Source organism: Furipterus horrens, unplaced genomic scaffold, assembly GCF_987537825.1.
Source record: "Furipterus horrens unplaced genomic scaffold, mFurHor1.1.pri manual_scaffold_5, whole genome shotgun sequence".
Lineage (NCBI taxonomy): Eukaryota > Metazoa > Chordata > Mammalia > Chiroptera > Furipteridae > Furipterus > Furipterus horrens.
The window spans coordinates 14,744,637-14,769,286 of NW_028327175.1; the positions used below are offsets into that span (position 1 = coordinate 14,744,637).

The following is a 24,650-nucleotide window of genomic DNA, read 5'->3' on the forward strand; positions in this document are numbered from 1 at the left end:
CACCTGAAGCCAAGCTGTATTGACTCCGTCTTTCCCTTGGACCCTTCAGCTGCGAAGAGAGGGGGGGTCTGCTGCATGGGCAACAGCAGACCCTCCATATCACCCTGCCCAGGCTCTGTAGCTTCAGCTTCACTGGAGAGAACACTCCAGCGTCATCGCAAGATGTCGATTCAACACGGGAGGAGACAGATACCGTGTCACTCCCGAGTCGGACTGCACAGCCATTCTCGGCGGTGCAGATAGACTCTTAAGAAGCTACACCATCGTCTCTCGAGACGGACGGCTGCCGCCGACTTGGTAGTCTCTATACCTTAATAAACTCTGAGATGTTAGAATGTATTTTTTAATTTAAAAAGGATATTTACTTTCATTATATGACTTTTGACAATTAACAAGATAATTATGCTTTTCTTTTCTTACCTACTGAGGTAGTTAGTAAAAGTGAATACTTTACATTACAGACAACATTGAAATAAAATATAGCTAATCATGATGTTTTATTATTTTAATGTATTGGTTGGACAGATTGGTCAGGAGTGTTCTCTCATTGAGATTTTGTCATATAATATTATCAAAATTCACACTTGGAAAATGAATTACAAAGTTTACAGTTTTATAAAAAATATATATTTTATTTATTTTTAGAGAGAGGAGAAGGGAGGGGGAAAGAGAGGGAGAGAAACATCAATGTGTGGTTGCCTCTTGCACACCCCCAATTGGGGACCTGGCCCACAACCCAGGCATGTGCCCTGACTGGGAATCGAACTGGCAACACTTTGGTTTGCAGGCTGGCATTCAATCCAGTGAGCCACACCAGCCAGGGCACAAACTTTACACTCTAATTTTTCTAGAATTCTTGAAATAGTATTCTTTTAAGATTTTGAAAGAAATCATTGATAAAAATTTTTGTGTCTAGAAACAATTTTGGAACAAATTCATTGGTCAAAAATTTCTTAATGGATTTTAGATTTGCATCTCATTATTAAGTTACTATATGGTTATTTATATTTTGTCAGAAAATAGCCATTTCATGTTAATTTCTAAATATATTGGTGTGGTATGCTCTTATTTCCAGCTATAGACAGAAAGCTTAGTTTAGTGTAGTTTCTTATTGTTTTTATATCATTTTTTTAATTAGATTTTTTCAAACAGTGCTTTATTTCATTGGTCTCTTCTATAACTGAATTGTTAATTACTTTCTAAATCATTCATTTTACTTTTAATTCATCATATTCTTTGAATTATTTTGTTGCTCTTATCCTAAATTATTGAGTTAAAAGTAAAGCTAAATTATTATTTTCTTTCTAGTCTAATAACTATAAGGTTGATAGGTATAATTATTAACTTAAGTATGGTTTTGTCTGCATTTCACAAATTATAATAAATAGTTTATATTTTTAAAAGAGCCTATAATTATAACTTCTTTGTATTCCTCTTTAAAATTTACATAGTGCTCTTGAGTTTCAAGTGATTCGATATTTAAATTCTTTAATTTGTTATTTTTTCTGATACACTCTAATTGTGAGCAAAGGATTTAGTTTATGTAATTAGAAGTTTCCATTTTGAGGGAAAAAAACCACTTATTCATGTGGATATTTTCTAAGAAGCAAGTGGATGGGAAATTAACCGTTGGTTCTCAACCTTTACTGAACAACAGAATCACCTGGAGGTTAGCCTTTTGTTTCATTATTTAACCTTTATTTATTTATTTATAGAGTGATCTCAGTGGAAGCAAACCTGGACCACCAGGGCACGTGGGCATGCGCAGAGGCCAGAGGGAGGAAGTTAGCTTCACAAAAATTAGGCAGGCTCTGGGAAGGCCTCATCCACGAACATGTCTCAGACAAAATGCTGCTTGATAGTAAGGAACCTGGCAGGGAGATTTGTAACCAGAACTAAGAGAAAAGCCTTCATACCCAAATCTGGGGCAAGGTTTGCTTTAGGATTTTGGAAGAAACAAAGCATTGTGAGATAGCTTACCTCTGCACACTGCCTTCAGCCCAAACTTGCCCACTTTCCACAAACATCCAAAGGGAGGGGCAGTAGCTAAGAGGGAAAAGCCGCTTTCTAAATCTTGCTTGGTAAATCATTTCTTCAAACATAATGAAAAGGAAAGCAATACCAATGAAAAGAAAGTAAACGCTGTTATCAAGGACTTGCTGGCTGTGTGTTGTATGCATGTGGATTAAACTCTTTCCAGACAGAGTACCATTTGTATTGCCATTATCCCTTAGAAATCTTTCACTTCTGAAAATATATATCTGGTAAGAAAAACTGAGTCAATGTCTTGTGCATTTATAAATCACTTCCTTCTCTCTATTAGAGGCAATTTTGGTCTGAAGGACACTATTGGAAAAAACAAATAAATAAAATTAAAATAAAACGGGAGAGCAGAAAAGTTAGGAAACACAGTCCAAATGACTTTACAGTCTGATCACACACACTAAAATTGTCCTTCAAACTGAAGTGCATATAAAATAGTAATGGATAGATATACTTCCCTGTGAGATCTGATTTGTCTAGCAAATCCTTACTGACATACACTCTCATTTACCACGATATAGCCTTTTGAAAATGCCATTCCAGCAGAGCATAAAAAAGGTTATTTAGATTAAGTATAGTTACAAGATAAGCAGTATACTGACTTCGTTGGACTTATGTGCACTCATTTAATTTCCGCCGCTCCATTACTCTGAACCAAACTGTCCCTGAAAGAACAAGAGGAAGGGAAATGGCATTAAAAAACACAAATCACAAAGTAGAGAACATTCTTCTTAAAAACGAAATGGTCTCCATGTGTTTCCATTTAATGCCATGGAAATCCTTGCCTGACTTTTATAGCATGCAAAGAAATTGCACCGATCTATTAAAGAATGCAATAAAAAAAAAGACTTTGAGGTGGTTAACGATTTCCAGGTCTTTATCATTCTAGATGGGCTTGGAACTTCAAAACAGTGTAAAATATTATAAATGGTATCCATTTGCATCTGTGTGCAGCTTATGGCATAATGCACGCATGACAGTTTATTGAACACAGAAAGAAATACGGTGAGACCTTCGGAGATGTGTTTTAAAAGGAGGCCCGATGCCAGGCTTTAAAGAAAGATGATGCCAAAACAGTTTATCTTCTCCTTTTTTCTCTTCACTTTAGTGTCGTTAAGTGCCAGGACGAGGCTTTTTGGACTTCATTTGAAATTCAAGTAATTAATATAATAGGAGAAAATAATTTTTAGAGGGATAAGGTATTGTGATAAAGTATAAATAAGAAAGGCCTGACGTTTAGAGGACAAAAAAATGACAGTGCTAATACAAAAGTTATGCTGGGTGATTTAAGCAATTGTTAAGACCTTTCACAGGTTCAGTTTGCACTTGACAGTGGCTGAACTTTATTAGCCTTTAACGGCCTTCCATAAATTATATTTGGTATCTAAGAGGCTATGCACTGAGTGGGGATTATGGGGACATTCTCCTTTACATATATATATATATATATATACATACACACACACACATACTTCAGCTAAGGAGATCTGACCCTCGCTGTCTTGTTTCAGGGAATAGTGTGCTTTCTATCTTATTTCAGACAGTAAAGAAATGCCAGTTTTTATAGGTCTTCTCTCCACTGGTTCCTTCCTAGTAATATTTAAACAGTCCATATCATAAAAAAAAGTAGAAAGAAAGAAAAAGGAAAGCAAAGGGAAGAACATCTTCCTCGAATCATCATCTTCCTGCAGTTCCTGCCCTAGTGGTTACTGTTCTTTAGGTCACTCTCGAATAAGTAGGGAAGCCTTATCTGCACGTCCTGACCTCTCACCTTCCCTCCGATTCACTGTAATCTGTCCTCGTCACTGCCTGTTCCTGCTTGGCTCACACCAAAGTCACCAGCAACTTCCATGTACAGTAAACCAGATGTAAACGTCCAGTCATTACCTAATGTGACTTCCTTTTATCAGGTGCTAGTATTTGTAAAGGAAAAATATCTTTCTTACTTTATTATTTTTTCACATTCTTAATAAATGTGTAGGCTTTTCTGGATTCTTTCTGGATTGGAGACTTCCTCTCTATGTAATGTATTCCCTCTCTAGTTTCAGTTAATGACCCCAAAATATGTCCCTATAGCCAGACTATAAATTCATGGGAATGAGATCTTTGGTTGTATCTGCATAGCACTACACAGTTCCTGCCACATAGGAGCCTTCAGTAAAAACCTATTTCCTGGCCAAGTGACACATCTTCATTCTGTTCATTAAGCGCATGTACCAAATCGCTCTAGAGGACATTTTAAGTTGGAGGTTTCCCTGTTACCTGGAACTCAGAATTTCCTAAACTAAATGTATCATCGTCTCAAACTACTCCCATCTCCCACCCCATCTTCCCCTTTCGGGGTTGAGAGGTGGAACCTGCTTCTTCAGTGTGCTTTCTAATGGACATCATGGTGCCCCGGTCACCTGGTTGCCCAAATATATACCCTGGGAGTCCTTCTTAACTCCTTTCTCTCCCCCATTTATTTTCTAATGAACCACACGGTCTTATCTTTCTTTTTTCCTTTTAAAAAAAATGTTTCATTTATTTATTCTTAGAACGAGGGAAAGGAAAGAGAAAGAGAGAAACATTGATATGTTGCCTCTTGAGCAGGGATGGGCGACAACCCAGGAATGTGCCCTGAACAGGGAATCGAATGAGCAACCTTTTGCTTTGTGGGATGACGCCCAACCAACTGAGTCACACTGGTCAGGGCTACAGTGTCCTGTTTTTCTAATCCTCTCCTGCTTCCCATCTTCACCACCACCGTGTATCAAGGAACTGTTGCTTTTTTAGACTTGAACTCTTCCACACACCCAGCTGCTTTCCCAATCTCCGGTTTTCATTCAGTATTATTTTTTTCTGCTGGGTGAATTTACTTAAAAAAATCTAAGCTAACACCGTTAGTGAAATACCGTCCATATTTACTGCCCCTGGAGGGTTAAAAAAAAAAAAAAGACATTTATTAGCATGACTTAAAAGGTCCCAATTTATACCATACCTCTCCTAGTTTAATTTTTACTAGTACTCATTACAGTAATAAGCTTCAGTCATACTGAATTTTGTTCACTACTTAAATCTTATATTTAGTTTGGAACATAAACACATTATTTTTATCTGTTGGATTATTATTTTCGTTTATATTTCAGTTTAATTTTTTAATTCAGGAAGCCAACCCTGATCCACGCTGCCCAGTTCCCACCTCCTCTGTGCTATATTTTCCTGATCTTCAGTCCTCTAGCATGATGTGTCTTTCCTTTAAAGCAGAATTGTTACTAGAGCAATATAATAAATATAAGTATTGCAATTTCTTCTTGATTGTCTTCCTCACACACCGTAAACTCGGTGAGTACAAAAACCAAGTGTGTGTTGCTCACTGTACCTGATACAGAATTAATACATTGCATATGCTCAGTAAATATTTAGAATGTTGGAAAATATTGAATGCTTTAGCAGTGCTGTGAATCACTGAGGATATATAGTATAGCCTATGAGAAAGTATAGTGAGATTTTGATTCCCTTTTATACATAAGCTAAGTTTTTCATAAAAGGAAGAATCTTAGTTTGTTGACTATAGAGGCATGGGAATTGTTATATGTGTTGATACTAACCTTCTCCATAGTTTTCTTGTCAAAAATGATTGCTAAATTACCCCTCAACCCTGGCATTCTCAGAGGAACCTGTAATTGTCTCAAAGGATCTGTATATTTACTGTAATTTATCATTCAAACATTCATCAACTTGCCTTATTTATTTGGTTTTCATCTCTATTCCTGACTACAACACCTCTTTCCTATGGCAATAAATCCTTTTGTTTATCTGAATTCTCCCTTATTCTAATTCAAGGGAAGTCTGCCTCCTACTTCTCTTTTGGTGTTTGGTTAAGAAAAACATTCCTTTAAACAGTAATAGAACAATTTACATAGTGTTTGATATGGTCCCTTTTCACTTTTCAAACCAAGGAATCCAGTTAATTTTTTTGCCTTCTTATCAAAGTCCACAGTAATCCGTTCTTGCATTTGTTCGAGTTGCCTTAGTCTTTGCATCTGAGTAACTATCAGTTTTACTCTAATTCACTTTTCATTTTATCTTCTCCAGATTGGCAATGGAACAGGAGAACTTACAGAAACCATTAGAACACATCATCCCTATCTGGATTTCCTCATCATGTGATATCATGAACGTGGCCTTCGTCTACCTGATGGCCCAAGTGTTTATTGCTATGGCTATGATTTGACTATTTCATTCTTGTGCCTTTTCTTTTTTCTTCCTATGATTTTTGCAGTTTAACCTAGGTTCCCTAGAGAGGACTACGATCAACTGAAATAAACAGCTCTTTATTCCTAAGCACTTTGCCACTTAGATGGAAAAAAATTGCATATCTCCAGGGGGACTTTTTTTTTGGGAAGATTCCAAGTAACACAATAGGAAAATGTCTTTTTGTCTCCATATGACACGGCTTTCCTGAGAGTTCGTGTAACAAAAGACAATGTGGCAATGCAGGTAAAAAGCACCTATGCTTTTCAGCTGGTTATATCCTTCTAAAGAGTTGCTGTTTAATTGTAACATAGTGAAAATTGGGGCAAGTTTTTCCTGTATCGGCAGGCATGTAAAAGTACTTATGATTTTAAGATAAAGACATTTTCAGTGTACGAAATATAACTGAGACATGAGCCACTGGGATGTCCCCCAAGTACTTGACCTGCTTGAGTAGATAGAACCTATAAACTCTACTTGGAATTGTCCTAAATACTATTTCTCCCAGGATGGAAGCTCAGTTTACCTGCCAGCGCATCCAGGGATTTTTTTTTTTTTTTGTAGGGGCTTAAATTTCCCCTAAGCTTCTCTGGCTCTAATACCTTTTCCCATTAAACTGATATCCAGAATGTTAGTTACCGAAAGCACATGCTATTCTGTTTCCACAGCCAATCACCCTGCTGCATACCACCCAATCACCCTGATGAACTGACTCTATGGGTAGCAGTTTTTACTAAACTTTTATAATAATGGAGAAGTGTTATGATTTAGTAAAATACCCAAAGCATTGTAGTGAGATTGGGAGTTGTTGATTTGGCAGTAATATATACCTAAAACAGCTTAATATGTCTGTTTTGATAACCATGAAAATAGTGAGTTTAAAATTATAAAATATTTTGCTTTTTTCCCCTCAGAATATAAAATCTGATATTTCCTAGATCTTAAGATTTAAAGTTGGGATAAGGTTACTTGTCATTATATTAAGGTAAAAAGTAGAGAGTCAACAATAATAGTGTAAATAGCATTTACCACTATGTGATGTATTTGGGAATATGACTATGAGCACTAGAAAGATTTAGCTACACATATGTGGAGTATTTCTTTGTTTATCTCTTCAGCAGTTGAGAGGTAACAGGATGGTCCAGAATACATTTCATGCTTTCTGAATACTAATTTTCAAAATAATGACAGAGCATAAAATTTTTCATAATGTAACACATTTAAGAAGAAATTGAGGATTTCATATAAACCTGTAGGTTCTCTTTTGAATACACATTATCTCAGGCTGATCACCAGTAAAAGAGAACCTTGCTTCAGGAGATATAATATAAATTGTAGACAATTCCCATTCCTCCTTGTTCAGTTCCTTAAAGATCATTTTAATTTATTGTATTTAACAAGTGCTTTTTAAAAAAGAATGTGCTTTAATTTAATTAGCTCTTCAAAATGTTGGAGATGACCACTTAACATAAAGCACTATTTTACTTTTTATGTCAGTTTAGTGTCATTTTTGACGAAAAAAAATTAATGACATCATTCTAGAGAGAAATGTTTATAATGACTATATCACATTTCCTATGGCCCCATCTATTGGGTCAGGGGAACAGAGACAAATAAGCAATAGTCTACTTGCTTTCTGTGACTCCATAAATAGTGTCAGAACACATTTGATACCAAAGACTCTAGATAAAACAGAACCTTGGTTTTTTATAAATTCCTAATGTTGCTGGAGGTTGTTTAAAAACACACTTCATTTTCACTTTTGGCTCATCCCCCAACTGAACTGAAGAGTTTGTTGAAGGCTGATTTTTAAATTTTCTATGTTCACATTAAAATGTCAAGTATTTAGATATAGACACAATAAGAAAGGTGCAAAATCTTTTTCTGAGGGCTATAAAAAAATAATAATGGGAGTATTAAAAAAATAAAATGACATTTATCAAGTGGTCTTTCCATGGTAGGCACTGTAGTTATCTCATGTATTCATCACAATAACTTTTATGAGGTAGATGAGGTTTCTGTACACCACTGTACACAAGGAAAAACTACTTCTTCGTACATAACCATAAAGATACCGTTAATGTCCTAGTTTTATAATCGAGGATACTGAACTAAGTTATAGAGAATGTCAATGATTTGAACAAAGTCCTATGCAAAATTAATGAAAGGCCTATACTCCAGTGCAGAACATATTGTGCAAAACACATACATTTTTGGGTAATGTTTTTCTGTAATTCTATTCTTTATATTAATTTAATGGGATATTATTACAAAGTTGACTTAGCTGCTAATTTTATCTGTACAGTGTTTCTCTTTACGTTTTTCTGGACATAGCCTTCTTTCTACTTTGAAGACTGTGTCTTATTTGTCAGTGGGGTTCTGGACTATGCGGTTATTGATCACGGTTTTTCAGTTCTTGTCAACATACAGGTAAACATGTACTCATACCTGACCAATCAAACTCCATCATTCTCATCATAGTTATCAGTTCAGAAATAGCCATAAAACTCAAGATAAATGTTGCTGAAAGTTATTTAAAAACACACTTCACTTTTGACTAATCCCCTCAACTGAACTCAGGAATTTGTTGAAGGATGATTTTTTGATTTTCTATATTCGTATAAAAATGTCAAGTATTAGGGTTTTGTATAAGGGCACCAGGAACTATAGTTTCTCCCTGTATTCAGTAGTTTTCAAACTGATTTGGTGTAAGTTTGAAGCTGTTTTTTGTCATTTTCTTCAATTCTTCAATAGAAGGAAATACGATTAGCACACAGATAAACAGTTTTGAAAAGGAGGAAAGGCTAAAAACTAAAAGAAAAAAAAATATATACACATTCAATAATTTCTAAGATAACTCCATGCCCTGAATTTCCCATTTAATGGTGTAATGAAATGCATTTTTGTTTAAAGTTATTTAAATAAAGGAGTTGTGACTTAAATATTTGGATATGAGCTTTAATATGATAAAGTCAAATAATGCATTTTGTTTATTTCTTAAACACTTCCTATCACTTTTCTTTTAAAGTTACTTTAGAAGGAAAGGTTGGCATTATTAAGTTTATTGTGTAATATAATTTATACCTATTTCATCTGATAAGTTATAAAAAATAATGTTAGAGAGTTAGTTTTGTTATTTTATTTACTGTTAAAACCAGGTATAATATATGATTAGAGAAGAAACTATCATATTATTATAATAAAGAATAGTTCAGTAAATAAATATATTAGTGAAAATTCAAGTATTATGATATATTTTAGTTATGTAATTACTTTAGCTTTTTAAACTTTATCATATTTTAGGACTATGTATTTGCCATACAGAAGTATACTTTACTCAAAAGAGAAGAGATAATTTCTGAAGAGATATTGAAGAGTTACTGTATTACCCTGGCTGGTTTGGCTCAGTGGATTGAGCGTCGGCCTGCGAGCTAAGTGTCGCTGGTTCGATCTTCCAGTCAGGGCACATCAGAGAAGGAAAACTCTGACTCCAAAAAACCTCCGCTGCCTTGCGGCATACCTCTTCAGGGGAAAGGCTAAGGGAGTAAACCCCGACAGAAAATCCGGAGCCGGAGTCCCTAAGGCGGTTTGACGTTGTAGTCAACACCGGCAACTCCTGCGGCGCACCTGAAGCCAAGCTGTATTGACTCCGTCTTTCCCTTGGACCCTTCAGCTGCGAAGAGAGGTGGGGTCTGCTGCATGGGCAACAGCAGACCCTCCATATCACCCTGCCCAGGCTCTGTAGCTTCAGCTTCACTGGAGAGGACACTCCAGCGTCATCGCAAGATGTCGATTCAACACGGGAGGAGACAGATACCGTGTCACTCCTGAGTCGGACTGCACAGCCATTCTCGGCGGTGCAGATAGACTCTTAAGAAGCTACGCCATCGTCTCTCGAGACGGACGGTTGCCGCCGCTGCCGCCGCCGCCGCCGACTGTATTACTCTGTAGATTTAATGTTTATTAGCATTTCAAAATTGTCTCTTAAATTAAACAAGTGAGAGAATACCTTTATAAAATGGATCATTGTACAAATGCTAATAGGTCAAAATTTATATTAATAGATACATGTACACCACAAAAGGTTAACATAATAAATATAAAATAGATGGTTATTTCTTTCCAAAGGGTGAGGATATATGTTGAACCTTGTTTTCCATAATTGCTGATTCATATATCGATACTTGGGATCAAAGAAGCATCAAATTAAAACTCTTAATAGGTAATACAATAATTTAATTCAGCGAGAATTTACCATGTTAAGCGTTCTACATGCTATATCTTATTTATTCTCCGAAATCCCTCTGATATAATATGTCTCTGCTTTATAGTTAGAAGATGAGTTTAAGCCCTGGCTGCTGTGGCTCAGTGGATTGAGTGTCGGCCTACGAGCTAAGTGTCGCTGGTTCGATTCCCAGTTAGGGCACATTGCTAGGTTGCACGTCAGATCCCCAGTTGTGGGCGCAAGTGAGAGGCAACCACACAGTAAAAATAAATAAATAAATAAATAAATAAATAAATAAATAAATAAATAAATAAATAAAAGAAGATGAGTTTATAGAGAACAGGTGACGTGACAGCGGCAGAAGCGGGCTTGCACTAAGCTCTCTCTAATAACCATATAGTAACTCTTAAACACAATATTGTACGCCAGACATTGTCTCCGCCTTTAACTATCATGACAAATCCCAGTTTTCATCACAACCTTTTGTCAGATTTGGAAGGGAAAGCGGACTCTATTTTCTATCCAAGCCCTTTATCTAATTTAAAAAAGTTGATTCTCTAATATTTGTGAAGATGCAAATGTATGTGCGTGTGTAATGGCGAATACATATCCTTAATCCACATGCTTAACATTTAAAATTGCATGTCAAAAAGTTCATTTCTTGTATAAAGAATAAAAATTGTGACACTGGCCATTATAAAGTATTAAAAAATTAATGGCAACTTAAAAAAAAAAAGAGGAATGTTATTAACCTTGGTGTCTCGACCAAATTACAATACGGGTAATTACATTTGTCTGCCCTAATCTTTTTTACTCTCAGTTGGGCAGTGTATTCTTAATGGAGTTCATTACCAAGCTTCCCTTAGGTTTTAAAATAGGACTTATCTTCCAGGACTGGGTTCACTTCAAATTTATGTTCTCGAACTTCAATTGAGCTGTCACCGAAACTCTTCTGTTTCGTGTGTAGGTCTTTAATTCATCTTTCTTTTTGTTGTTTATTGCTTTCTCAGTTTGGCTCTTCCCAACCATTTCCATTCTCCTCAAGACAGAAATACACTTTTCAGCTCAGCAGTTATTTCTGGATGCCAGGTTTGCAACCATGCTTCTATGCTCCAAAATACCAACATCAGTTAGGTGTTGTTTGCCATGAACTCACCTCCTACTTTACTGAAAACAGTCATCACCAAGGACACACTTCCACAACCTATCTTTTCCTGGGAAAGTTTCTTCTGTGACCACATCCTTGACTCTTTAAAACTCCACTCTAACATTCTGCCATTTTTCCCCTTCATTTCTGACTGCTTTGAAGGAAGATGTGAGTCTTTTTTCCTAAATGCCTTCACCTATGTTCTTACTCACTCTCTTCTTTATTATCTTGCTTCTCTCACTCTTAAATTAATCACTTTCAGTAACTACACTCCATAAACTGTAAAACATGTTTTTGTATTACCAGAAAAAAATCCATTTTATTTTGGTTTTTATAGCCCTCAGACAATTATACACTCCTTTTATGGCTTTTAGTCACCATTTTCTTACTTCCCATTTTTTCATCAATTCAACACGATATAATTTTTTTTCTGCCATTTTTTGAAAACTATTCTTCAAAGAACCCAGCAAATATCAAATTGCAAAGTCAATACTCTTTTATTAGCACTTAAAATCTGTATTCCTTTCTTGGCTTTAGTGTTGTCGAATGTCCCTCATTTATAAACACTGTGTACCCTCAACTTTCCATACATGTTGGTCATTCAATTTCCTCCTCCTTTCTTTGTGAATCCAATTCTCTTGCTGGCTTCTCTTTAACTTTAAAATTTTAGTGTAAGATCTTCCTAAATGCTTTGTCTTTGGATTTCCTTTTCATTCTGTAATCTCTTTATTAGTGAAAATTTTTAATTAACTACTTCAATTGGAGGAAAAATAAGGAAGGAAAAAATATTTCATTTGTGTACTTACTACTTGCTAGCATTGGACCAAATACTTTACATAAATAATTTTATTTATTCAGAAAAAACCAAAACCAGGTTATTGTCCACATTTTACAGGTTAAAGAAACTAAGACTGAATATGACTTAATTATATTTTTAACAGCGTCTTTTATATACCTGCTTTTGTGTTTTCTTACTTAATTCAACTCATTCAGCAATCTGAGCTGGAGATGTCATTATCACTAGTGGTTAGTCGCAGTATGTATTTCGGATGGAAGATCTTGAATGGGTAAGCTATCCAATGTTTTATAGACAGATTTTATAGTTTGTACAGGATACAAATTCAGGTGGTTCCCAATCCAAAATTTATGTTCAGTCCTTTATAACACCTTGTTTCAAAATCGATTACTCTGTTATACATATCTTTGCTTATGAGATATTTCTCGAATAGCCATCCTATTCTGAATATGCATTAATCACACTTATATGAGTATCTTGCCATTATTATATAGTTTGCACATTGTAAATAATTTAATTTAATCTTTTCTAAAAACTTATTCCTCTGCTTGATACCACTGACTTTCTATATCTCTCAAGAAGGGTTTACTTTTTATACCAACATTTTTCAGTTTTAGTTCTTTTACCTAAAGCTTCATTTAGGAACTCATGTAACTACTTCTCACTGATACACAGGTCCAGAAAAGGAGTTGGGGAACAGTAAGCTAAAAATTGTGGAATAATTAACTTGGTGGTTTAAATATCTATAATAGTGTATTGTATCAAATTAGGTAAAATCCGATGATGCTTACTAACATCTTATACATTTCCAAGAATCTTCATACTTTGTGCAGAAAGGAGCAGGGTGCTTTGGACAGAATTGTTTTCCCAAAATTGTGTGTACAAGCCCTAACCCCTAATGTGATGGTACCTGGATTTAATCTTCAGGTGGTAAAGTTAAATGAAGTCATAATGTAGGGCTCTAATTTGATAGGACTATCATCTCATAAGGAGAGAAAGATCTCTCTTTCCCACTACCCATGGTCATGTTAGGACAAGCCGGGAAGAGATCTCACCTAGAAACCGACCACGCTGGCACTCTGATCTTTGATTTCCAGTCTCCAAACTGTGAGAAAATAAATTTGTATTGTTTACCATGTTGCATGGTATTTTGTTGTGGCAGTCAATGCAGAATAAAACACAGGGAAAATGGGTATGTTTCAAGAGCATTTTACAAAGACAGAAGTGGAAAGTGAGGTAGTTAAAGGAATAGAATTATGAACACAGAAAAGCATTAATAACATGGAATCTTGTGCATCAGTAACATGGTGTCTTTCCGCCTGAGGTGGTGCCTTAAAAAAAACTTCACAGACATGTAATTTCAGTTCTATGAATACAGAAAAGAGTATGACAGAGAAAGTAGTTGAAGATATAATGTAAAAAAAACAAAATCTGGAACTGATGGAGTCACGAAACTAATTCAAGAAACCGAACAAAGCTTAAGCCAAATAAGCACACAAAACATACCCACCCCTGTGTACAAATAGTGAAACTACAGAATGCCCAACAAAACGGGATCTGAAGAGCAGCCAGAGGGAAGCAGATTGGCTCCAACGGTGCAGTGGATGGACGGCAGCTGTCTTCGCATATGTGATAGCGGAAACCGGAAGATGCTGACATATCTTCAATGTGCTGAAAGGAAATATTTCTCAAACGAGTAATCTATGAGCAGTGAGATATTTTTCACGAATAAGGGCAGACAAAAACTAAGACTTTGCCATCAGCACATTCAATATAAAATGAATTTTAAGTCACGTGCCTCAGACAGAAGATTTGATATTTAAGAAAAAATAAAAAGAACAGAAAATGATAAGTATATGAATATATTTTAAAACAATAAATGACTTGGGAAACAATGATGTCAGTGACCTATTATTATCAATATTTTACAATGTGGGAGGGAGTGACAAAGAACTTGAGTAATTTTTGTCAATATCATATAACTATTAAGTGGCAGACCTAAAATTTGAACCTAGTAGTACTGATTAAATCCTTGTTCAACTACTTTTCTCAATAAAATAATAAAGAATGAATGGAAGGGTAGAACTGATTTCACAGAATTATTAAGTTAAAAGACAGACTTGAAAAAAGAATACAGGAGAGAAAAAGTTAAAAAGTCAGAAATCAGTATTTGTAGACCCACAAGCAAACTGCCTAGTTGTATGTTATAAACCTCTGTTTCTTGCTCACCAAGCTTCATTATCTGTAACCTGGGGATAATATCTGTCCCTCCTGTTGAAGTTGCATAAGGACAAACTTCAGAATGGCTTTAAGAATAGAATGAGAGAATAAGGGCCAGCTCCATCTTCCTCATAGTTCGCTCATCATTGAACTCAAGCAAGCACTTGAAAAATGGAGAAAACCTTGCAGGGAGCGAGTGTGCTGTGCAAGAGAACAATAACAAAAGACAAAGCAGCAGGTACACCGTACCCTGTCCCACGTTTGGGTTTCAAGAATCTTCCAGGATAGATGTGGGTGATTTTGAATAGAGTTACTCACCCTTTTTGGTTCATGATTTACTTCAGAGTATTGGAATACTCTAATTATTAAGGGGCTATCATAGTAATAGAATCATTGCTATTAAAGTGGGCATCATGGTTGTCACTGGCTGTGACAAGTCTCAAAATTTAATGTTTCTTTCCTCTGCCCTCTCACGTGTTCTTGATTTTCAGAAACACTTGTTCTCATTTTTCCATCTCTCTGAGCAAGTTGGTTGGGGCATATTTCTCCTTAAACCTTGCAGTGGAGAAGAGGGCTCATTGTGTGTTGATAAACTCAGAACAGGATGAGCACTGACCGTGAGTTGTTCCAGGTGACACATGAGGGGACAAAACATACCAAGATCTCTAACTACCTTTGTGGAACTTGAATTCTATCAAAGCTGGCAGACAGTGAACAAAATAAATAACAATTAGCAATGTTAACATAAGCCTATTAGTAATAGTAGAACATAAATGAACCTAAACACTAAGGAGAGTCAGGACTGCTGGGGTTGGGTTAGACCTCAAGGACAAAGTTGAAATGCTTTATTTTACTTATTGAATCAGTTTCTTAAAAATAATTAGTGATTCAGAATTACATACTCCCTGAAAATCAAAGATTAATTTCTTTCTGACATCTAAAAATTTTAAAGTGTAGTAAACTCAAAATGAACTCAAATATTTTCAATACGATTTTATTCTTATATTCTGAGAAGAGATAATCGTAACAGTTTCTTGTGGGAAATTTCCCACTCACACAGAGACTTCCTTCCCTATTTAACCCATTGCTACAAAGCTAGATAGCCACAAATTGAACTTGAAGAAAATGTGGGTATGGTAGCAAAGGAAATAAAGTGGGTGCAAATGTACTTCAAGAAAAAGCTATAAATAACTATCAAATGGAAATGCTTACTTCAATATATAAAAAGGATCACCCTATATAAGTATCTCTTAAATATTCATTCAGATGGTCTTGAGATATATATAAATATATATTTGGAAATATATATATATAAATATATATATATTTAGAAGATGTATTATTATCTTATGACTGCCTTAACAAAGTACCAGAAACTGGGAGGTTTAAAACAACAAAATTTATTATCTCCCAATTCTTGAGGTCAGGGAGACCTCACTTTCTCTGGAGGCTTGGTGGGAGAACTCTGTCCTGTCTCTTCCGCTTGTCATGGCTCATTCATGACTTTCAATACTTCTTGGCTTCCCCGACTTGTGATCACATGGCTCCAGCAGCTCTGCCTCTGGCTTCACATTACCTTTCCTCTGTGTGCCTGTGTTTTCTCCTCCGTGTCTGTGTTTCTTGTAAGGGCACTTGTTCTTGTGTTCAGCGCCTACCTGGATAATCCAGACAGATCTTCTCATCTCAACATTCTTAATTAAATTATGTCTGAAAAAATGCTTTTCCCAAAATAGTTAACTTTACTAAATTCTGGGATTCACACCTGAACATATAGCTTTTTAAACTTTTTCTGGGGTGTGGGGGCTGCCCTTCAATCCACTGTAAGAGATTTGATTTTTTTCCCTTATAGCTTAAAACCTTTGCCATTGGTCTTTATTATGCCCTATTAATATATGCAATAAAATATTTTAGAAAGTAAAACACAGACTAAAGATATTGACTAATCCTTAAAAATATATTTTTTGGGGGGAATAAATGGTTAATTTTGATGAAAACTGAAACATATCTTACGTAATTGACTTGATTTTTTTTGCTCCTGCCATGAATCCCATTCGTTACTTAGACAACCGTGTGGTTCTGCATAAAATTAAATGTTAAAAATATACCAGTAGGAAGTAAAAGGTCAGAGTGATACCTTTTTTCTTTTTTGTCACAACAGACAGAAAAGGAAAAAGACTGGAAAAATTGAAGCATTGATGTTAAGAAAACAGGGGAAAAAAAGTTAATAAGATTAAGAAAAGAAACACCTAAGGAAAACAGCAGAAATAAAATAGAAACATATCCTTGAAAAGGGACAAGGCACAAGTGAAGTAGGTATTTGAAAACCCGATGAGCATATGGTCTGTATCTTGGAGTTTCTGATCTATTCTGCTTTTCTCTTGACAGTCATATTTCTGGCCTAGCTGCCTCAGAGAAGCCTGGGTGTTGGAAAACTTTTGCCACTGTGGACATTATCAGCTTCACATCTCAAGGGCAGTGAGGTATTGGGTGCCAATAGCTAGTCAAAATTCCATTAGTAATAATACAGAAGACCCTCTGTCAACATTTACTTACTGGCTCCTGCCCTGCTCTGAGCTGATCATTTCCCTCACTCTTAAAACGTGCCTTCAGGGCTGCATGGAGGCCCATTCTCCTCTCTAAAGCGGCTGCACTGCATTCGATTGAGTCTCTTTCTCTGAGAGGGAGCTGTGTAGATTTATCTCTTTCTTCTTTCCCCTGAGTAAGACTGCAGAACTTCTGTTTCAGCTACCAAACTGTGCTCAGTCTTTATGTTCCCACTTTTCTTGGACAATTAAGAAATAAAGAAGCATACTACCTTGATCCAATAGCAAATTAAAAACAGAACGGCAAAAGCAAATTTGCTCATGAATAAGTCATCATTTATTCGTGTTCTGTTTTACGTCTTTCAAAAGCAAAAGAAAGTTTTCTGGCAGAAAATAGGAGATCCCAAGGGGATATTAGACATGTTTAATGTAATCAGTGTTGTTTGATCAACTGGCTTCTGTTTAATTGAGAGGAGAAGCTTTCTGGACAGTCCAACTCAGTTTTTATGTTGGCTTAAAAGATACTTTCATAAAAATCAGCCTTTTAAAACTATATAGCCAAAGCTGTAGCATCTTATTTCACTTTCTGTATTCAATAAAGGTTTAAAAGGCAAATGAAAAGATCATTAGTCACTTTTCATTCTTATCTGAAATCATTGCCAGTGGAAAAATTGGTCAATGTGACAGGAATGAGTCCTAATGGAGATTGACATTAACTCCCTGCGAGGCCACTAAATCAGAAGTAAGCAATCAACAGCATATTTATTTTAAGTCTGATTTTCCAACTTCTGTGTTACAGGATGAATGTCACTCTTTCATTTGTCAGGGAACACTGGGTTGGAATTTGGTAATAGGAGAACATAAAATATTCAATAACCTCTCGATGGCTAGAGAAAGCTAGTGAAACTTGATATTGTATACTTCTAAGAGAAATGTTTTCTGGGGGGTGTTGAAACAAAATGTGTAAGAAGATGTTACAACCTTCAGAAGAAAAACCCTATCCAATCCAAGAGGGTGTAATATTGGGCTTGAAGTTCTTGGTAGATCTACTTTAAATACTTAGCTATTTTGTTAGGTATTACAGTTTTAATCTCTGCCATGATTTAGAAAGGAATGGAGAAGTAGTGATCTGTTTACAGTACATATTAACGAAATGCATTCATTTGCATAATACCTCTTTAGGGATGGACTACATTATTCAGAGATTTCTATATTTGCAACTTCAGGGATATTTTAGGCTTCAGTGACACTGAGGTTTTAACTGAAAGTCTATTAGATTAGCATGACAACATTTCCTGATTAAAAACCCCCATTAGGGGTGAGATGACTTCTGAGAAGCACTTTTCACCTTATGGTGCCTGCAGCAGGGGAGAATAAACATTCCTTTTTGAAAGTGAATTTCTTATAGAAAGGCATGAGGTTGCTTTTAAACATATGTAAAGAATAATTTTTAAAAAAGATTTTATTTATTTTTAGAGAGAGAGGAAGAGAGAGAGAAAGGAGAGAGAAAAATATCAGTGTGCAAAAGAAACATTGATTGGTTGCCTCTCATATGTCCCCAGTTGGGGACCTGGCCCACAACCCAGGCATGTGACCTGACCAGGAATCAAACTGGTGATCCTTCGGTTTGCGAGATAACCCCCAACCCACTGAGCACACCAGTCAGGGCAAGAACACTTCTTGATGCTGGAAAAATGTAAATATTCTGGAGGAAAAAAATCACAAGCACCATGTTTTTAAAAATATTTAAAGCCCAAATTTTAATGGTGAATATAAGAGCAATGATTAAAAAAAATGCTGACTCCCTGACAGGTTTCAATTTTGACTTGTTCATTAAAAGATGAAAAGTGTTGACACTTTTTTTTTGTTTGCAAAATGCTAGTTTTACTTCTAATTGCATAGGTATTTGTGATAGATTAAATTACAATTCCCAAAAGTTTTCTTCTCTTCCCTGTAAAAAACACTCACTTCTTCCATAATCAGGCTTGATCATGTCATTTTTATCACTCTTCATTATGAGAGAGGACTTTTCTTCTTCAACCACTGACTGCATCTGTACAGTGGGACTTGGTTTAGCCAGTGAGTTGTGAGGAGCAGTGGTATTTTCTCTTTGCAAGATAAGAGTTTTAGGGTCACCAATGGTGGTTCCATCTTTCTTTCCCTCTGTCATGGGAATGGCAATGTCCTGGCCTGCATGCTTCATTCTGGATCTGGAATAGATCTCTACTTGACCTACAACATGAAAGGTAATGATCTTTATTTATTTACATAAGAGAACTTTGGGAGATTGGAAACCATTAACAATTTGTGGGTTGTGTGTGTGTTCCATTGTTGTAGCTACTGATGTCACTGTAATCATACACTTAGTGGGAACAAAACTTAACTTTTACCTTATAAATAATAACGCTCCCCATCTCTATGACTTTTGATGTAATCACTTCATGGCTTGTACTAATTTTTCAAGCTAGTTTATTACTGTCTATTAGCTAAAGACATAACACTGCCTAAGGCAGGTGTTTAAAATGTGGCCAAGGATGGTGACATTAGGGTACAGAGCAAGCATTTTATACTTTGATGGATGGAGTTGCCCCCATGTCTTCTTACTGACTGCTTTGTACTTTTGATTGTTTACAATGTATCTACATTTAATTTATGTATTTGGTTAAGGTTTTAGGTCTTAAATAGGATATACTATATCAAAGTAAAGGCATGTTCATAACATCTAAATAAAGTGAAATAAAAATAAAGCTTTCCTTGAGAAATAATTAGAATTATTTATATTAGACAGAACAACTGAGAATTAAAAGAAAATGTAAACTCAAAGAAAATAAGAAAGAAATGAGAAGACAATGCAAACATTAAAAAAAAAGATGAGATTATTTTATTCATCAATGCCAGAAATTTAGAGTTTTCTAGTCATATGATTTAAAAACAAAGGCCAAATGTTAAAAAGATGTATAATTTTTGAGAACATAATGAAAAGAAGTTCAAATGAAAGGAATCTATATAAATACGAAATCAATCGTGAAAATGAAAAGAAACTAAGATATCACATCTCCCTCTCCTCCATTTAGGCCTACTCTTTTAAAGCATGATCTTTGGAAGAATTTGAAGGTGACATGGACTCCTTAAATAATTGCCATACTGAAATCTTCAAGTTATGCTTTCCAATGTTATGGAATTACAAGTGGGTCCAAGAGAGGAGCTCCTACTCAGTCTGTACCTTGGATAAAAGACAAGATTTCAGAGGTATTCCCGAATAGATTAAATCAAGCAGAGTCATAGTGTGCCTTCATCTTCTTCTCCTCTGTGTGTGTGTCTCTCTTTTTTTTTTTATTTGCCTAGAAAGCCAAGTCAATTAAGTCTTATCAATGTGAAGGAGTCAAGTGCATATTGCAATTCTTTCACTTATGCTTCTGACTGCAATCTGCTGCCCCACCGACAAGTGTAGGGTGTAGAAAGTGAGCAGTAAGGAGTATGTAGAAAAACTACAGTAGTTTTAACTGGCATGGAATAGGCACTGGACAGGAAAAATGGATGGTGCCCAAATTAACTGGAAGAACTATGTCAATCTTATTGCTAGTAAATCTTCTCTGAATTTGTCAATAACATGACTGAGCTGAAAACTGGCTTTCTGAGAAAGTGGAGGAGATTCATCAATATGACCACAATATTCTCATGTAATTTGCTTTCATTTTCTTCTTATAATCCCAGAGTAAAAATATCTTTGTGTACTTTCTCATCAGCCTGCTTTATACTTGCTGAATTAAAATAATAATCAGTACAAAGTAGTATAAAATCATTCATTTATATGCCAATGTGATTGCACACCCAAACAAGATCTAGTCCATTTAGAGGCCATTTTCAAGGATCTCAGAGGCCAGAAAACTTTAGTAGGAGGAGGAGCCAGCAAGTTCCTTTGTAAAAGCCAAAACCTACAACTGTCCTGCTAAGGTCAAAGTGTTTCCCTTCTCCTGGGAAACAGTACACTGTCATGGTTAAGAGCATGATCTCTGAAACTAGAATGCCTGGATTTCAATCTGATAATCGGTGTGATCTTGTCAAGCTCCTTAATTAGTCTGCCCCTCAGTTTACTCACCTGAAAAATAGGAAATATTCGATTCCTACTTCATAGGGTTTGTGGAAGGATTGATTAAATAAATATGCAAAGAGTTCATTTAAGCGTCTGGCACATACCAAGCACTATATACATGTGAGTTCCTATTGTATTAGTGATGGGGTCTGAGCCTATTTTCTCTGTGTTTTCTCTCATAGTCTCGCTGTTCCAGTTTCATTCTTCACATTTAGTTGTGATGAAAATATTCTCACTTGTGGATTGGCAATTATAGCTCCTTTCACCACATATTTTTATCCTTAGTTCCTCTAGCAATTAGGCACAGGGTAAAAAGCAGCCATATGCTCTATTTAAATATCTCTCAGAAAAGGAGATCAGATACAAGACTTGTGGGAAGCATCTCAGTCCTGGTGTTACAGAACCCCTGGGCTGCTCCAGTTGAAAACAAACCCACGGGCTCTTTAGTTAGGGGCCCGATTGCCCGCCGCCAAAATTATAACTCTCAATACCAGAGTTTGGTGAAAAGAAAAAGAATTGTTTATTTAACAGTTATATAGATTTAGTTACTTGCGGATTTCTGTTGTTAAGTCTTATGCTCTTTAAAATACCCACAAACACATATCCTTGCCTCCCCCCCTTCCAAACTAGGCTAGTTTTAGGAAAGTCAGAGAAACTGTTTCCCTGCTTTTCAAACACAGTTCAGCTTTACCAGCAGCTGCCAATCATTCAATCTGATTGGGGAGGTCCTTTCTGTGCTGTGGTGCCCTCCAGCTCTCAATGCAGAACCACCTGGATTCTCAGCCTCCTTGCAAACTGTCTTCTTCCTGCAAACTGCGCGGATCTCCTCTCCTCCTCAAAACTGCATGGCGAGAGCTTCTTAAAGCAGCCTGGAGACCCCTTCTCCAAACCACATGGAGAAGGCCCCTTCACCAAGCCACGTGGAGGGAGCACACAAGAGAGCGAGAGCGAGAGAGCCCGAGAGCTAGAGAGCCCGAGTCAGAGCGCCAGAGCGAGAGCGCGAGCCAGAGAGCGAGAGTCCCAGAGTGAGATCCAGAGAGAGTCTGAGTCAGAGCGCCAGAGCGAGAGCCAGAGTGTCAGAGTGAGAGCACGAGAGAGAGCCAGAGAGAGTCCGAGCGCCAGAGCCAGAGCGCGAGTGAGAACCCGAGTCAGAGAGCCAGAGCCCGAACGAGAGCTTGAGAGAGTCTGAGCTAAAATGTCTGCAGCTGCTTATATATCCCTGACTGCGTCATCTGACGCAGTGGGCGTTGCAAACAGTTCTGACCATTCACAGGTCCTTACGTAGGCTCTGTGTGCTTTCTCCATACTGTCCCCTGGTTCAAGACTCCTCCCATCTGCCTGAGGCTTTGGATGCATTAAAGCCATTTGCATAAGAAAGACAGTAGTCACCAGCCTCAGGCATGTGGAGGCATTCTGAAAAGCTGCTTACTTCTCCCCATCCCCCAGCAGCAAACTCTGGGGATTTTTGGACTCCCCTGTTTCTGTAACACTGGGACTTTCTGGAGACAAGGGAGTGGAAATGCAGGTGAAGCTGCACTTGTTTGAGTATATGTGTGAGTGAGAAGATGCATTAAAATAAGAATTAAATTGTACATAGAATGAGGAAAGCTTATTTTAGAACTTGAAAAGATAAAGGAATAAGGAAAGAAAGTTGTGGAAATGCACCTAATAATTTAAAAAAGTAGTTTTTCTAAACTTTTATATCTATTTTGATTATACCATGACTTAAATGATTATGTCATGCTATCTTTAATAAGACACAGACTTTCATGAAACTTTTATTTTCTATTTATAACACACCTGTTAGAAATTAGACCATTAATTACGTTGGTCTTTTTGGCCAGGGTGTTGTCAATTCCCACCCAAAAGCACATAGCACCCAGAATGACTCACTCTATTATTTCTTTTAGACACTAATTTCCTACTTTGGCAAGAAATGTAGTCAAATTCATGTGACACTGAAATAGATTTCAAGAAAGTTATTTTGAAAAAGGAGGCATATGACTTAGTACAATTTTCTTTCTTCTTAAGACACCACCCTTTGTTCTCCTTATCAGTCTACATGGCTGTGTAGTTCTTCTTTGTCTTTGGTTTCTTCGGTCTCATCCTTAATATTGATGCTACTTTTTATGTGGCCAGTCCTCTTCTCATCTCTTAACTGTACTTCCTGCATGTTACCTCATCCAACAATGCTTCCCCTCTCGTTACATTAATAAAAAGATGCTTTCTGAAGAACCACTCCAAAAACTTGAAATGTACCAAAATGACACCAAGAAACAGAAAGTTGAATCTAAAAATTCATATCAATAGAGACTCAAATATTTTAGTAAAATTCTGACCCTGTAGGTAATATCAGGAAACTCAGCTGAGTCTAGTTATAGAAAATCTTGGATATATTTTTTCTATTATTGCTAAAATAGGTTTTTAAAAAGTTGATTATGAATGTTGATGAGTTCTCCAATTGAGTCCATTTATTTTAAGAACATTAGTCTGTGATTAGAAGTGTTAGTGTATTAAATTCCAAAGGCTACCTAATCTGTATTAACGGCTAGAAATATTTGAGGTAAGAGAGAAAATGAGAAGTTTCTTACAAAGTAGAAGAAAAATGCAAAGGAGAGAGGGCAGTGATGGAAATCTTTGTGAAACTACAAAGGGAAGTCCAAAGGTGCTCTAGAAAGTTTGTGGTGTTAAGCAAACTACTTTTCTGAAGTTGCTTCAGCTAAACAAGAGAGTGTATGAAACCTAATTTGGAGGCGGAGATGACACATGGCTTCTAATTGACTCAGAGTCTATAAAGACATAAATGTGCTGTCCCTTGAGTTCTCTTAACAACTAAGCAGGTTCAAGAGACAAAATCAATCATCAGAGATAATACTAGAAGATAAAAATAGGCCTAGAGAACATACTTTCTCTGCCAATTTCTCTGAACTCCTAGACATGTACTAGTGCTCATGAGATCCAATGTGCCTTAAGAAGACTTATGCCTAAAGTTTGGGCATGCACCAAACTCAGCAGTAGTTAAGCATATTTCTAAATATATTTAATCATATCTAGGTATGTAACTATCTACCAAAGTAGAAGCCTAGAAATGTTTATATTCCCACTGAACATTGTTTAATGTGAATAGATTGTTTTGGTCTTTTGAAAGCAACCCAAAACCCTGAGTAAATTCCCCAAACATGGATGGCTCTACACACACAAATACATTTACAAAATGGCCTGATTTCACATTTTTCTAATGTAAGGAAACCTACATTAATGATACCAATGGAATAGAATTGAAAATAGAAATAGAATTCATGAAGATGAATTTTAAAAAAGTTTTATGTACTATTTTAATACTTTTT

General features: G+C 36.2%; 1 pseudogene; it reads right to left on the reverse strand.

Moving 5' to 3' along the window:
• LOC150008242 (pre-mRNA-splicing factor SPF27 pseudogene) overlaps positions 1-24,650 on the reverse strand; it is a 68,687-nt pseudogene that overhangs the window by 40,068 nt on the left and 3,969 nt on the right.